The following is a 15,282-nucleotide window of genomic DNA, read 5'->3' as shown; positions in this document are numbered from 1 at the left end:
AACCAAGCCGCCCGCTTGGTGAGTCCCCGCGCGGTGTGCTAAACTGGCACAGTGCGACGCAGGGGCTCGCTTCCGCGGTGCCAGAAATCCACCCAAATTCATGGGTGCACGCACTCACACACGCACACGATCCGGCCCATGGAGGGATCTCTGCTGGAGTGAACCGGCCCAGGCGAGGTAAACCTTGCCGACCCCTGCCTTATAGTTCTGAGTGTCAAATTAGAAGTTAGCATCTTATGCGTAGAAAAGGACTCTGGAGAGCGACCCAGAAAAAAGTCGAAACAAAATAAAAAAAATTCCTTCCAGGAGCACCTTAGAGACCAACTAAGTTTGTCATTGGTATGAGCTTTCGTGTGCATGCACACTTTTTCAGGTGCATGGTATCTGAATATGTGTGCATGTACACGAAAGCTCACACCAATGACAATTTTAGTTGGTCTCTAAGGCGCAACTGGAAGAGTTTTTTTTGTTTTTTTGTTTCGACTACGTCAGACCAACACCTGTAACTAGAAAAAAGTAAAAGGGAGAAAGAGAAAGAAAGAAAGTTTCTGGATTTTGTTCTAATATGTTTATTTTATAAGCTAGAACCTTTGTTTCCTTTAAAGTTGCCAATTCTTTCTAAATACACTAGCTAGGAACCAAATTGCTGCACACACATGCTATAGGGTTTTTCCAATCCCCTTTGTGTTGCAGCCCATTAGACCCCTTAAACGCCACTCCTGAAGGCTCCTGCAGGATAGAAATATTTACAGAACACGCAAACCCCAGCAATTATTCTGCCATTATGCCCTGGGCTCTGAAGATCTTGTCCTCGTCTGTCCTTGTTTGAGCAAAATCGAGGACTTAGCTATACAGCTGAAAATGAAACATTTTAGATGTGTTGTAAAGTGCAATACAGTGGTACCTTGGGTTATGTACCTGATTCGTTCCAAGGTGCCGTTCATAACCCGAAAAGTACGTAACCCGAACAATGCTTTCGTGCATGCGTGAAAGCGTGATAGCACGCTTCTGTGCATGCACGAACTGCGCAGAATGCTTCTGCGCATGCGCAGACCACACGCACGGCGAAAATACTTCCAGGTTTGTGGATTACGCAACCCGAAAGTATGTAACCTGCAGCAAATGTAACCTGAGGTATGACTGTATACAAATGTGACACTAAATGGAGGCAGTGAGTTATGCAAAATTCAATATTTTTCAAAACGTTTTTTTTTTAAAAAAAGCATATTCATGGGGGGGGGGGTTGTATATTCTACCCAGGACTCTCAAGACTATCAATTCTACTTTCATCAACTCAGTATGAACTATTTGCAAAGGAATATAATGGACAGATAGCTCCCTTGCTCCCATCGGCACCCACAGAGGTGGCTCGAAAAACAAGCCCTTATCTCCAGTCAGATTCACTTTTGGGTTTTCTACCTCATTCTCATAGCTGCTTTGTGACTCCCAAGTCCCTGGAAAACCAAGAAGTCAAAGAGGATCTCAGCAGTGGGAGAGGACACAGAGGACTGAGTGCGCATCAACAAACCAAGTTACACAACTGAGAGTGATAAGCGAGGGCTGCAATAAGGTGAAATTAAAGATTCCCTAAGGCAACACCTCTGAAGCACAATATCAAAACAAGTCTCAGTTTTCCTCTCCAGTTTAGAGATTTGAGCAGAGTGAGCAGGGTTTGGTGATCATCGTTTCAATTGCACTTGTTGTTTAGTCGTTTAGTCATGTCCGACTCTTCGTGACTCCATGGACCAGAGCATGCCAGGCACTCCTGTCTTCCACTGCCTCCCATAGTTTGGTCAGACTCATGTTCGTAGCTTCGAGAACACTGTCCAACCATCTCGTCCTCTGTCATCCCCTTCTCCTTACGCCCTCCATCTTTCCCAACATCAAGGTCTTTTCCAGGGAGTCTTCTCTTCTCATGAGGTGGCCAAAGCTCATGATCTGTCCTTCCAGCTTCACGATCTGTCCTTCCAGTGAGCACTCAGTGCTGATTTCCTTAAGAATGGATAGATTTGATCTTCTTGCAGTCCATGGGACTCTCAAGAGTCTCCTCCAGCACCATAATTCAAAAGCATCGATCCTTTGGCGATCAGCCTTCTTTATGGTCCAGCTCTCAGTTCCATACATCACTACTGGGAAAATCATAGCTTTAACTATACGGACCTTTGTCGGAAGGTGATGTCTCTGCTTTTTAAGATTCTCTTTCTTTCTTTCTTTCTTTCTTCCCTCCCTCCCTCTCTCCCTCTCTCTCCCTTTCCTTCCCTCATTTCTTCCCTCCCTCCTTCCCTCTCTCTTCGTCTCTCTCTCTCTCTTTCTTTTTCACCCCTTCCTTCCTTGTCTCTCTTTCTCTCTCACCCCTTCCTTCCTTCCCTCCTTCTTCCAACTTGAATAAAATATTGGGGGGGGGGGAGGTAAGCCCTACCTCACATACAATATCACCCTCCCCCCGCCTCAGCCACGTTCAGCGAGAAGCGGGGGGCAGCGGAGGGATGCTGCTCATTCTCCCCCTCCAACCCCCGCTGCCTCCTTTGCTCCCCCTCCAGCGCCCCCCCTCCCAGACTTTTAGAGGAGGAAAACCCGGGGGGGGGGAAATTCCTGGTTTTCCTCCTCCAAAAACTAGGTGTGTGTTATGGTCCGAAAAATACGGTGCATTTATATCCCATATTTCCTTCAAGGAGATCAAGGTGGTCTGCATGGTTCTCCCCCCGCCCCTCATTTATTCCCCACGACAACCCTGTGAGGTAGGTTAGGCTGAGAGGTAGTGATTGGCCCAAGGTCACCCAGTGAGCTTCATGGCTGAGTGGGGATTTGAACCCTTGTCTGTATAGTCAAACACTTAAATCACTACACAACACTACACTGCTTCACCAGAAGTTATAAGAAGTCCCAATGAAAGTGTTCTTAACTTATCGTTCTCCTGCTTACATGTGTAGGGTTGATGATGCGTTGGGGGCAGCCCCACAACTCTCGCGGCAGCCATGAAGTCCTGACCTGTATCAGTGCCTAGCCCTTCATACTGTTAACATCCATAGCTGCAAACCTCAATTACCAATCCAGTCTTCTGAGCAATCGTGTAATTACTGAACCAAATAAATCTTTCACGTTCTTCTCATTTTAAGAGTTTCGAGCATGTGTTTCCAATTATTTTGCCAGGATGTCAGCAGGGCTATTCACTGCCCTTAAAAAAATGAAATAAGGGCTTGTTGTAAAGTATTCACGTAAAAAGAAACCATACTAGTCTCCTACCACATGAAGGGAGGGGGGGGAACCCTGCCCCCACCAAATGCTCTTCAGGATGATGTGGGGTGCCTATTTAGGTTAGTCCATATTGAGCGCTTCCTTTTCCTTGCAAAAATTGTATTTTATTACTCCCCCGCCTCCCAGTTCTTCTTTGCCACCTCTTCTACACCACCGCCATTCTTAGAACCAATAAGGCACCAGGGTAAATTTAAGAGAATTCGTAATTCTATAGAAATCAGCCTTCGCCAACCTGGGTGCTTTGAACAGCAACTCCCAAACCAGCACTGCTCTGCTCATCGAGGCTGATGGGAGTAAATCAATTACCTTTATTGGCATAGAGCAGGGGTGTCAAACTCAAATTCATCGGGGGCCGCATCAGCAGTTTGGTCACCCTCAAAGTGCCAGTTGTATCTGTAGGACTATGTGTCCACTCTTTATTATCATAAATTATTGTCACTGCATTCAATTATTACTGTTTTTTTGTAATAATGTAAGTAATAACTAGCTCTGAAAGCAGAAACATAGTCAGAATAATGGCAAGTAGATATTCAAATGTACAATTATTGTACAATTTATTGAAAAATGATTTTTGGTAACTGCACTGGGTGGTGGAGGCTCACTAGGGTTTCATGCAGGAGCTTTGCAGAGCTACTGGTACCTGGAGATGCTGGGGTCCTTCTGCATGCAGGACAGATGTTCTGCCAGTGAGCCACCACCCTTCACCAAAGGGACTGGCTGAGGTTGACTCACTGGAGCTGCTCTCCTGGTTCCAGGGTTTAAGGGCCAGAAGTATAAAGCAGCATCCTATGTTTCTGAGGAGAGGAAGAAAGATGGGAAGGACGGAAGGAAGAAAGGAAGGAAGAAAGAAAGAAAGAAAAGAGGGAGCAGGAGGGAGAGAGGAAGGAAAGAGGTGAGAGAAAGAAGAGTAGGAAAGAAGGAAGGGAATAAAGAAGGAAAGAAAAAGAAAGAGGGAGAGAAGACAGAGATAAAGAAGGAAGGAAGAAGAGGGAAAGAAAGAATAAGAACGAGAGAGAGGAAGGAAGAAAGGGTTTGTATGAGTCTGTGGTTTTTATTTGTTTTGTTTTGTTGTGTTGTGTTTTATGATGGGCGTACAGCCGAATAAACATATTTGATTTGAAGAAAGGGAAGGGGGGGGGGTCGTCGCCTTGATTCAGCGCCAGAAAAGAGCGCGAAGGGACCCAGGGGCAAAAAGCATTTCCCGTGCAGCGTGAGGCAGCGGGTGTCCGTTTTAGGAGACGTGCGTAAAGCCTCAGAGTTGCACGTTCATGAGGCTGAGCCGCTGCTGAGCTCACATTCATGAGGCTGAGCCGCGGCAGGAGGAGGAGGAGGTGAGGCAAGAGGAGGAGGAGGAGGAGGCGGCTTGCCGGGTCGGTGCCCAGCAGCGCCATACGGAGAGTCCCGAGCCTCTGCAACGCAGCAGTGCTCTGTAGCACTTTGAATCCTCCTCCTCCTCCACACAGCGCTGCTGGGTGCTTTGTCTGTGCTGCTGCAGCAGCAGCAGCAGCCGTTTCCAGGCGCCGAGCCGTGGCAGGAGGAGGAGGATTCAAAGTGCTACAGAGCACTGCTGCGTCGCAGAGGCTCGGGACTCTCCGTGCGGCGCTGCTGGGCGCTGACCCGGCAAGCTGCCTCCTCCTTCTCCTGCTGTGGCTCGGGGCGCTCCACGCAGCGCTGCTCCGCCCGCCTTTCTACCCCCCCCCCCAGGCCGCAGCTGTTTGTTGGCGCGGCGCTTCAGCAGCAAGGTCCCGCTGCTGGGTCCCGCTGGCTGGGGCGCTCGGCGGGCCACATGACGAGGTCTGGCGGGCCGGATTTGGCCCCCGGGCCTTGTGTTTGACACCCATGGCATAGAGAGTATACAAAAATATATGTGTCAAAGTACAAAACTGGCATCTTTTCAAAAAAGGAAATACTTTAAGATAGAACTACAAGTTTAAAAGTGCCTCTCAAGTCTTATAACCACATAGTTTCACGGCGTCACTCAGAAATTTCGATACATTCTCCATGATATCATGCCTACACCTAATCAACAAGAAGGAATCCCTGTAGGAGTCAGAACAATTTAATTTCAGTATGGGGTTTAAATATTTGTCCTGGATTTTTTGCATTAAATGGACAGTACAGTGGTACCTCTACTTACGAATGTTTCTACTTACGAATGGAGCTCCGTCCGCCATCTTGGATGTGGTTTAGATAGGATTTTTTCTACTTACGAATTTTTAGATAGGGTTGCTTCGACTTACGATTTTTTTCTCCCGATGCATTCCTATGGGATTCGACTTACACATTTTTTCGACTTACGAATGTGCGTTCAGAACGCATTAAATTCGTAAGTAGAGGTACCACTGTACTAGAATAAAACACATGCAATGGCCATAGTCTGAAACAACTGGAGGGCACTGGGTTGGCAAAGACAGAGATTTTCTAATGCTATGAAATATACCTGTCTCCCCACTGACCTTTCCTGCATAATCATGGCCCACCTTCTCAAAAACGCAACTGTTTCAGCAAAGAATCATCTTCAAATTGAGTCTTTAATCCACTTTCTAATCCTGCCCTACTCAAAAGCCTCAGGAGCAAATAAACTCTACCCATGATAACATGCAGTATTCTTAATGTTCATACCCGTTAAGGACTAAAAACAGATCAAAGTTTTAAAACAGAATCTCACAGTGCTAAGAATTGCTCAGGCTTGGATTTTGGGGCATCCAGCCTCTGTGAAACAGGCCCCCCTGTTCTCCATAGACTTATGGCCAGGCTGCAGAAGATGCTCTCAAGTCACCTTCTATTACAGAAACACAGGGTATAGAACAGGCATCCCCAAACTGCGGCCCTCCAGATGTTTTGACCTACAACTCCCATGATCCCTAGCTAACAGGACCAGTGGTCAGGGATGATGGGAATTGTAGTCCAAAACATCTGGAGGGCCAAAGTTTGGGGATGCCTGGTATAGAATCATAGAATTGTGGAGTTGGAAGGGGTCCCAAGGATCATCTAGTCCATCACCACCACCCCGGCAATGCAGGAATCCTGCCCACAGTCCCTGGGTGGGCTTGAACCACCAACCTTCTGGTTCACAGCCAGACACACTGACCCATTGTGCCACAAGGCAGGCGGTGATCTCTTAGTTTTTAGTCCAAGCAAAACCAATCCAAATCTTTTAACGTGGGCCCCAAGGACAAGACACTGGGGGCCATTCATGAATACTATCACGCAACAAGAAAGAAAGAGGCGTAACTTTTTCGGACAAGAGAAGAGCTAGTGCTATGATGAGATGCTCGTGAGAGCGGGACATGCTTCCTTTTGAACTTTCCCCTTTTTGTCCTGAAATCCCTCGTTTCAGCGAGACGATACCTGCTCAGTTTTCCGGGGCCAGAACAAAACACTCCAAACACAACCCTTCTTGCCCCCCCAGAAACACTTCCCCCCCCCCACCGCCACCACTGTAAGCAAACAACAGCGCAGTCTGTCCCTGCTGCTTACTCACAGCAGGTGGCATCTCCTTCTCCTACAATGTCCCCACCATCTGGAATATCCTCAATGCCTCCGAGTCTAATTGACTCGTAGCTCTTTTCAAACCCCACATTAAGGCACACTGCTTCCATTTGCCTTGCAAGCACCAACTCTTTCTTAATGCTCCAAGGGGGAAGGGGAGGGGGGGAGAAGGAAAACCAGCCATTGCAACTCATTTTCCCTTTCATCCTATCCCACTAATAAGACTCATAAACGGCTGTGCATATTTTTCTCATTTGCGCATATGCAGTTTTAAGTACTGTACGCCACTTTTACGTTTTGAACCACATGCTCAATTGCCTGAAACGTTCGTTTCACTCTTTTCAGCATTTTATCTTTCTTTCTTTTAAAAAATGTGATAGAGTAGATTTCATGGCGTGTGGTTTTTATAAAGGTGGCGGGGAGGGGGGGGAGAGTACGTAAATGTACGAGAAGAGAAATACAGCAAGTCTAATTGGAAGTCATTTTAAAATGTAGATAACAGATCATATATTTTGTTATGTATTAGTGTATATAGTTTTCCCTCAGGTCCTCGACAGTTGTTTTAGGAGGGAACTTTAGGAGGGAACTTTGAATTATGTTTGATACATTGTTTGAGCCAGCCTCTATAAAAGCAGGCCAGCTCGGCAATGCAGTTCAGTTCTGTTCCAGCTTCCAAATAAAGAGCTGCTTTGGAGAGGTTGCTGTGTCGTCTGCTATGCTTACCCACAACTTAACAAGTTTGAAAGTGATAGAATAATTGGTTTTATGTTTATAGTTTGTTGTTTGTTATTTGTTATTGGAATGTATAATTTACGTTTGTAAGTATAATATGTGTTTGTATGTAATATGTTTGTTTTATAATTTTTAAATAATAAAGATATATTATTTTTAAAAAAATGTACGAGAAGAGGGAAAGGGCATGGTCCACGATACTGAGAATAAGACTTCACAAACTTACACAAACCTTTAAAGTCACACTTTTAGTACATTAAGTAAAACTTACTAACCTGATCAATGTATTTTTAAAGCAGAAAAGGGACAATAAATTTGTCCGCTCTGCGCTTTTTACCGGGAGTCTGGAGGCTCGGCTTGGGAGTCATGGGGGTGGGGGCGCCAAGTGGTAGCCCCCCCAGAGTGGAACCCAGGGCGAACCGCCCCCATCGCCCACCCACCCCCATTGCTACGCCCCTGCTCAGAGGGGTCTATGGCACATACCCACCAACTGTCTAGGTCATCTGTTGGGGGGGGGGGCTGTGCTCTTGTGTGGGTCATATGACTCGCATTAGAGCTTGTCCCGGAAGACATGCACCCCCAGTTTGAGCTGGGACATGTTGGAGCCACGGTAGTACTAGTCACATAAGAAAAAACTGCCACAGAGATATCAACATTTTCAAAAGCAGGGGGTCCATGGTTTGGCTTCTGGAAAAACAGGGGGTCTGCAGTACTTAGCTAATCAGGAGCCAGTGCTCGAAGCCAAAGTTACCATCCGATTCAGTCTATTTTAAGTTATCAAAATTTGTTGGTTCCATCTTGTACGCGTTTAATAAAATTATGTCTATCTTAATAGCTAGAAACTTTTGTTCCCTTTTATAAATCAAAAGCTTCCCAGAGCAAAGAGAAGTTAAATTAAAAATCCAAAATTCAAGCAAGATAGGCCAGCCTATTTATTAAGGATTTGCTTAGGGGGTGAGGTTCAAGCTATCAGCTTTTCAGCAAAAGGGCTGTTTCTAAGGATTTCTTGCTGCCCCTGATTGTTGCTTTAAATAATGGCCAAAGGCACTTAAGGGCAGCAGATGGATGCCATTTGTATGCTGTAAATTGAAGCAGGGAGGGGAAAAAATAAAGCCTTAAACATAAATGACACATTTTCAATGAAAGGGACAGGCAGCTGCTGTTAATTGCAACTGGGGGCCTCTACAACGAATGGTCATATCTACTAGGAACAAAGGGAATATAAGAGAGAACCATCAGCACTCATGCCAAATACTTTAGTTTACATCTCTTTGGTTTACACAGGGCACATCTTCACGCTGCTTATTTAGATTAACAACTTAAACTAAGCAATGTTGACTTCTGACTCCCTTATCCCTTTTGGATTTGGGTGACGGGTTTGATGCTTTACAGTTTTCTGAAATCCTTCCATAAACTGACCTGCCGGAAACTGCTAGGTCCAGGTTTACTTGGGGAGGGGGGCGGAATTATGCCCCCCATCACCGCCGCACCTGGTCAGAATGTCATTCCTATCTTAGATATCTGCATCCCACAAGTTCACTAAAGGCTTCCCTCCCTTGCCAAATTTAGGATCAGCTCACATTTCACTTTTTAAGACAATGGGAGGAGTTCCTTGTCTAAAATTAAGACCACCCTAGTTACATGTGGCGAGTTAGGATCTCATCTAAGCAGCTAAGTGGGGAAGTCTTGGTTTTCAGGGCATTGGTGATGACCAACAAGGGTTGCCAACCAACTAGAAATAGAAATAGAATTTGCTTCCAAGCCAGTAGCCAGAAATAAAGGAGCAAGATGGGAGAGTCCTCCCCGCTAGCTTTTAAATTGTGCACCTTAGGTGAACGGACTCCCACTGCATTAAAGACTACTAACTTCATCCATTTTTCCTGAGGGCTCCAAGCACTGGGCTCAATTTTGGTTGTCAATCCTAGCATGAGCAGCCTAGTATCTTTTAATGACTGTATGTGTTTCTTTGCTTTTTTTAAATGTACTTGCAAGGCCGCACAGTAGTCTACAATGGAAGTGTCCTTGTGTCAATGCTCAAAGAGTGCAGATGTGTTTACATTTACAAGCGCATTGTTTTCTCAGCTTTACTTTTCCTCACTGAGAAAAGGCCCCAACATCATTAAGCTACGGTCGGAATCTGGCAAAACCAATTTGCAAAACCACTGCCCATTACATAAACAAAATGTAGCTCTCAATGCATTTCTAATCCTACAGAACCAATTAATTAAAAATATATTGATGCGTGAATCGAGAGCAGAAGCGCATGCCATCTCCTAAAAAAAAAAATATTACAGGCCATTAAATACTCCAGACACAAAGAAGTTTTATTAAGAAAATACACATATACAATATAGTGGTACCTCGGTTTACAAACACAATTGGTTCCAGAAGTCTGTACTTAACCTGAAGCATACTTTCCCATTGAAAGTAATGGAAAGTGGATTAATCCGTTCCAGACGGTCCGTGGAGTACTTAAACTGAAGCGTACTTAACCTGAAGCGAACCTTCCCATTGAAAGTAATGGAAAGTGGATTAATCCGTTCCAGACAGGTCCGTGGACTACACAACCTGAAGCATACTTAACCCAAAGTATGAGTGTAATTGGTTCTGGAAGTCCGTACTTAACCTGAAGTGAACTTTCCCATTGAAAGTACGGTATGAGTGTAACTGGTTACGGACTTCCGGAGAACTTAAACTGAAAATACTTAAACCGAGGTATGACTGTATGGTTAAATACTGTTAGCAGTTCTCTCTCCAGATGCTCACTTTATGAACATTACAAAATCTTGGTCACCAAAGCAAGACTGACAGTTCACTATGAACATTGAGCAATAAGAGATGTTGCTGGCAACAGGGAATCTAAACAGTGTTCTGGTGAAAGTATTTTAACTATTTCTGATTCATAATCCTGACATACGAGGACAAGAACATTAGGAATTTTACAAAGAAGTGAGCACCGCAAAGTATTTTAGAGGAGGTTTTAGGATAGGAGTGCCAACTGATTAATTTAGGTATCCACTAGGGTTGCCATGTTGTCTGATTTACTAGGATTTATCTTGATTCTAGGGACGCGGGTGGCGCTGTGGTCTAAACCACAGAGCCTCGGGCTTGCCAATCAGAAGGTCGGCGGTTCGAATCCCCGCGACGGGGTGAGCTCCGGTTGTTCGGTCCCAGCTCCTGCCCACCTAGCAGTTTGAAAGCACATCAAGTGCAAGTAGATAAATAGGTACCACTCCAGCAGGAAGGTAAACAGCGTTTCCGTGCGCAGCTCTGGCTCGCCAGAAGCGGCTTAGTCATGCTGGCCACATGACCTGGAAACTGTCTGTGGACAAACGCCAGCTCCCTCGGCCTATAGAGCAAGATGAGCGCCACAACCCCAGAGTCGTCCGCAACTGGACCTAATGGTCAAGGGTACCATTACCTTTACCTTGATTCTAGCCATGCTACTAGGTGTATCCATTTCCCAATGTTCATTAAAAAAAGAAAATAAATTCAAGTCCTTCAAGAACTCAAGAGGCAAAATGTGCAAGCATCACTATGTCCAATTCTTTCATGAGAAATGTGCCTACTAACATATTGAAGTGTTCTTAGCCAATGAGTGAAGTCACGACTACAACTGACATTTGGGGGAGATGTGTTAAGCTATGGGATAAACTATAGCAACCCTTTCCTGTGCCCCACCTGTCCCACATCTGATGCCATAAGGCAGTGGTTCCCAACAGGTGGTCCAGGGACCCCCAGGGGTCCGCGAGCTATGCCAGAGGGGTCCTCAAGATCCTATTAGAATAAAAAATATATTAAATATATTTCGTATGATAACATATTTTTTGTTTTGGCCACTTCCTGCATGAGCAGAGTCTAGCGCAAAACTAGAATTAGATAGAGGCAGTAGTTCTGCTGTATGCCGCAAGGACTACAAGAAACTTGGAGATAAGGCAATGAAAAAGATCCTTCCATTTGCAACCACATATCGGTGTGAGCAAGCATTTTCTTCCATGTGTTTCATGAAAAACAAATATAGCAATCGGCTCGACATGCGGTCGGATTTCAGAGTGAAAGTTTCAAGTTTGGAACCTAATATTTCAGAAATAATGGACTCAAAGGACAGATTTAACTCATCTCATTAAGAACTGAAAATTAAAACTAACTGTATACTGATGGAGTACTCTGTTGTAACTGTAAAAAACGTATAAATACAAAATATAAAAAGACTCTTAATTTGGCTCTCACTTTTTAATTTTAGGATTAGGAATTAAGGGGGGTCCTTGTCACAATAGCGGCTCGATGAGGGGTCCTCGAGAAAATTTTGTTGGGAACCCCTGCCATAAGGGCTTACCCAAACAGAATACGGTATTTTTGTCTGCCTTCTAAAAGACAGAAGTGACTTGTAAGAAAGGAGTTTCTGAAACTGTGCCATACAGACCACTGGGATGCCCATAAATTCCATTCAGGTGGTCCACAAAAAGGTCGAAGAACACTCAGGAATATGTGTCCTTGGCTCTGTACTCAATTTGTTTTATTTTATTTGCTGATACTGGAGTCGGAGAGGCTGCTTTGACCCGAGCCAAATTACCGTACCAGAAGCAGCTTGCAAAGCCCTGGGGCCCATGCTTTTCATTATACTACAGGGATGCAGACGTCTTAACTTTTCCCTTAAAATGCGCCAGTTTGGTGTGCCTCCTTTTAGCAGCCTGAGCCTCAAGACCAGGGGTCCCCAAACTAAGGCCCGGAGGCCGGATGCGGCCCAAACACCTTCTAGATCCGGCCCGCAAACGGTCTGGGAATCAGCATGTTTTTACATGAGTAGAATGTGTCATTTTATTTAAAATACATCTCTGGGTTATTTGTGGGGCCTGCCTGGTGTTTTTACATGAGTAGAATGTGTCCTTTTATTTAAAATGCATCTCTGGGTAATTTGTGGGGCATAGGAATTTGTTCATATTTTTTTCCAAAATATAGTCCGGCCCCCCACAAGGTCTGAGGGACAGTGGACCGGCCCCCTGCTGAAAAAAATTGCTGACCCCTGCTCAAGACCAAATATTTTATTTTTGCCTAGGTGTTTGTTTGTTTTTAATTACGGTAGCATCACTCTGCCGCACTGTGCTATGTGTGCTTGTTAAGAGTTCCATACCGTTTAAGTATGTGCTTTGATTATTGAGGACAAAAAATGTTTAAGGGGCATGCTGAAAAACCCCCAACCATTTTCAGGGGATCCAGGGAGTTAGGGGTAAAGTTTGCTGCGGGGCATGTCTGGCAAATTCCACACAGCCAGGGAGAATGCAAAAGTATCTGCATCATCACACTGTTAACATTCACACAGATCTGAGTGGCCCGAGGGAAGGCATTGCTGCACAGTGAATTCCACAACCCCCTACACACTAATCTGTTTAAACAAAAAACAAAAAAAGGCAACTTCCTTTTAGAAAAAGTTAGCAGAATTCTCCATGCCTTCTGGACACTTTCAAACCACCACGCAGTTCCACAGGGATTGATGTGAATACACACCACGCAGAGAGAATTATGTATTCAAAATAAGTGGGATTAAACCATTCGCCCAAGTTTTCTTCCCCATTTTTTAATATATGGTACAGTAAATGATTTCTCTCCCCCTCCCCCGCAAGGCACCAGCTCAGATGCATGAATTATATCTGCCACAAAAAGGCCTAACAGTCGTAGTGTACATAATAGGGGGCTTTTGAGACCACCCTATCTTGCCCGAGTCTACTTTCCACTTTTGTTTTACTGGGGGGGGGGACCCTGATTGCTTTTATAGTATCAATTCTTGGTAAGACTTAAAATTAGGCTGCAACTGTAATTAACAAGCTTTCAAGCACAATTATGCAAGAGGAGCCATATATAAACCACATGGCTGGCTATACTGCTACAGGAAACTTAGGTTGTTTATCTCTTCTCCCCCCCCCCCCAAAAAAAAACTGCCATGCTGAGGGGAGGGGGCACAATAAACAACTATTCATTTTGCTTATATATACACACACATTTAAATAGTGCCTCTAATATCTGGCATTAATGTAGAACAGAGAAGCCAAGTACAGGCTGGGGGCACCCATCATTTGGACCCAGAAATATGGTTAATTTAGTAGCTAATGGTGCTTTAAAAATGTCAACAAAAAGAGACAGTCCCTTGCCTGTCCTCATAAGTCCCATTTTCCCTACCTAGCCACATATATCTCTTATGCATGCACTCAAGGCACATGCAGACCCTCTGAGTGTCCCTATTTTCCAGGGACAGTACCAGATTTGCAGAAGGTGTCCCAGTTTCAGATTTGATCCCAGAATGTCGTAATCACAGAATTGTAGAGTTGGAAGGGGCAACGAGGGTCATCTAGTCCAGCGTTTCTCAACCGCTGTTCCGTGGCACACTAGTGTGCCGCGAGACGCTGGCTGGTGTGCCGCGACGTGCGGCGACGAGAAGGGCGATTTGCATTGTCACGTGCCTGGCGGCCACCAATAAGCAGCACTGACCCGCCAGAAAGGAAGCCGGCCGGGTCACGACGTGGAGCGAGCGCAGCTCTCAACAGCCACCACCACGGGAGGGTGGTTTTAGACAAACTTAAAGAAGCTGGCTGGATGAGCTCAACCTGAAACTTGCTGAGCAAAGGATTGTGCTGGCAGAGAAATCAGCGGCTTGTGAAGCCTTATTACAGGAGATTGCAACCAACACAGCAATTGGCAAGTGTTTCTTACAGTCATAATTATATAGTCAATATAGGGCGGCACAGAGTTAATTTTTTTAATGGTGGTGTGCCTCGTGATTTTTTTCATGGAACAAGTGTGCCTTGGCCCAAAAAAGGTTGAGAAATACTGATCTAGTCCAACCCCCTGCAATGCAAGAATCTTTTGCCCAATGTGGGTCTTGAACCCACAACCCTGAGATGAAGAGTCTCGTGCTCTACCAGCTGAGCTATCCTTAGGATGTTCCTATTTTTCGTCGAAGAAATGTTGATGGGTAGTTATGGAGTTATGGAGTATACCTGAAAGAGCGTCTCCACCCCATCGTTCTGCCCGGACACTGAGGTCCAGCGCCGAGGGCCTTCTGGCGGTTCCCTCGCTACGAGAAGCCAAGTTACAGGGAACCAGGCAGAGGGCCTTCTCGGTAGTGGCACCCGCCCTGTGGAACGCCCTCCCATCAGATGTCAAAGAGAAAAACAATTACCAGACCTTTAGAAGGCATCTCAAGGCAGCCCTGTTTAGGGAAGCTTTTAATATTTGATGGATTTCTGTATTTTAATATTTTGTTGGAAGCCGCCCAGAGTGGCTGGGGGAACCCAGCAGATGGGGTATAAATATATTATTATTATTATTATTATTATTATTATTATTATTATTATTATTATGCGACCCCTGAGGCAAGGAGATAAGTAACTATAGAACCTGAAGGCAGCCCTGTATAGCGAACACCCTCGCAACAGATGCCAAGGAGATAAGTAACTCTACAACCTTTAGAAGACACCTGAAGGCAGCCTTGTATGGGGAAGCTTTTAAATGTTCAATGTTTTATAATGTTCTTATTATGTTGGAAAGCACCCAGAGTGGCTGGGGCAACCCAGTCAGATGGGTGGGGTATTATTATTATTATTATTATTATTATTATTATTATTATTATTATTATTATTGAATAGGACGTCTCTATTTTCATAAGATAAATGTTGGAGGATATGCATATGTACAAATAAGAGGCACATGAACACCAGATAAGAGGGAATCAATTCATTTTCTTAAGTTGGAAGGAACTGTGATTTAAGATTTTGTTTTCCTGATGTCTGTCTTTAATTTGTTCTCCAG

The 15,282-nt window shown here is 44.9% G+C and overlaps 1 protein-coding gene and 1 non-coding gene across 4 annotated transcripts in view; both read right to left on the bottom strand.

Moving 5' to 3' along the window:
• MYO1B (myosin IB) overlaps positions 1–15,282 on the bottom strand; it is a 137,824-nt gene that overhangs the window by 71,805 nt on the left and 50,737 nt on the right. The gene's annotated exons all lie outside the window — the stretch shown is intronic.
• Positions 6,291–6,367, bottom strand: TRNAH-GUG (transfer RNA histidin (anticodon GUG)). The gene has a single exon. It is a non-coding gene; the product is annotated as a tRNA-His (tRNA).

This window comes from Zootoca vivipara, chromosome 1 (assembly GCF_963506605.1).
Source record: "Zootoca vivipara chromosome 1, rZooViv1.1, whole genome shotgun sequence".
In the NCBI taxonomy this organism is placed as follows: domain Eukaryota; kingdom Metazoa; phylum Chordata; class Lepidosauria; order Squamata; family Lacertidae; genus Zootoca; species Zootoca vivipara.
Note: the sequence above shows the minus strand (reverse complement) of the source record. Positions and strands in the feature narration are given on the sequence as shown.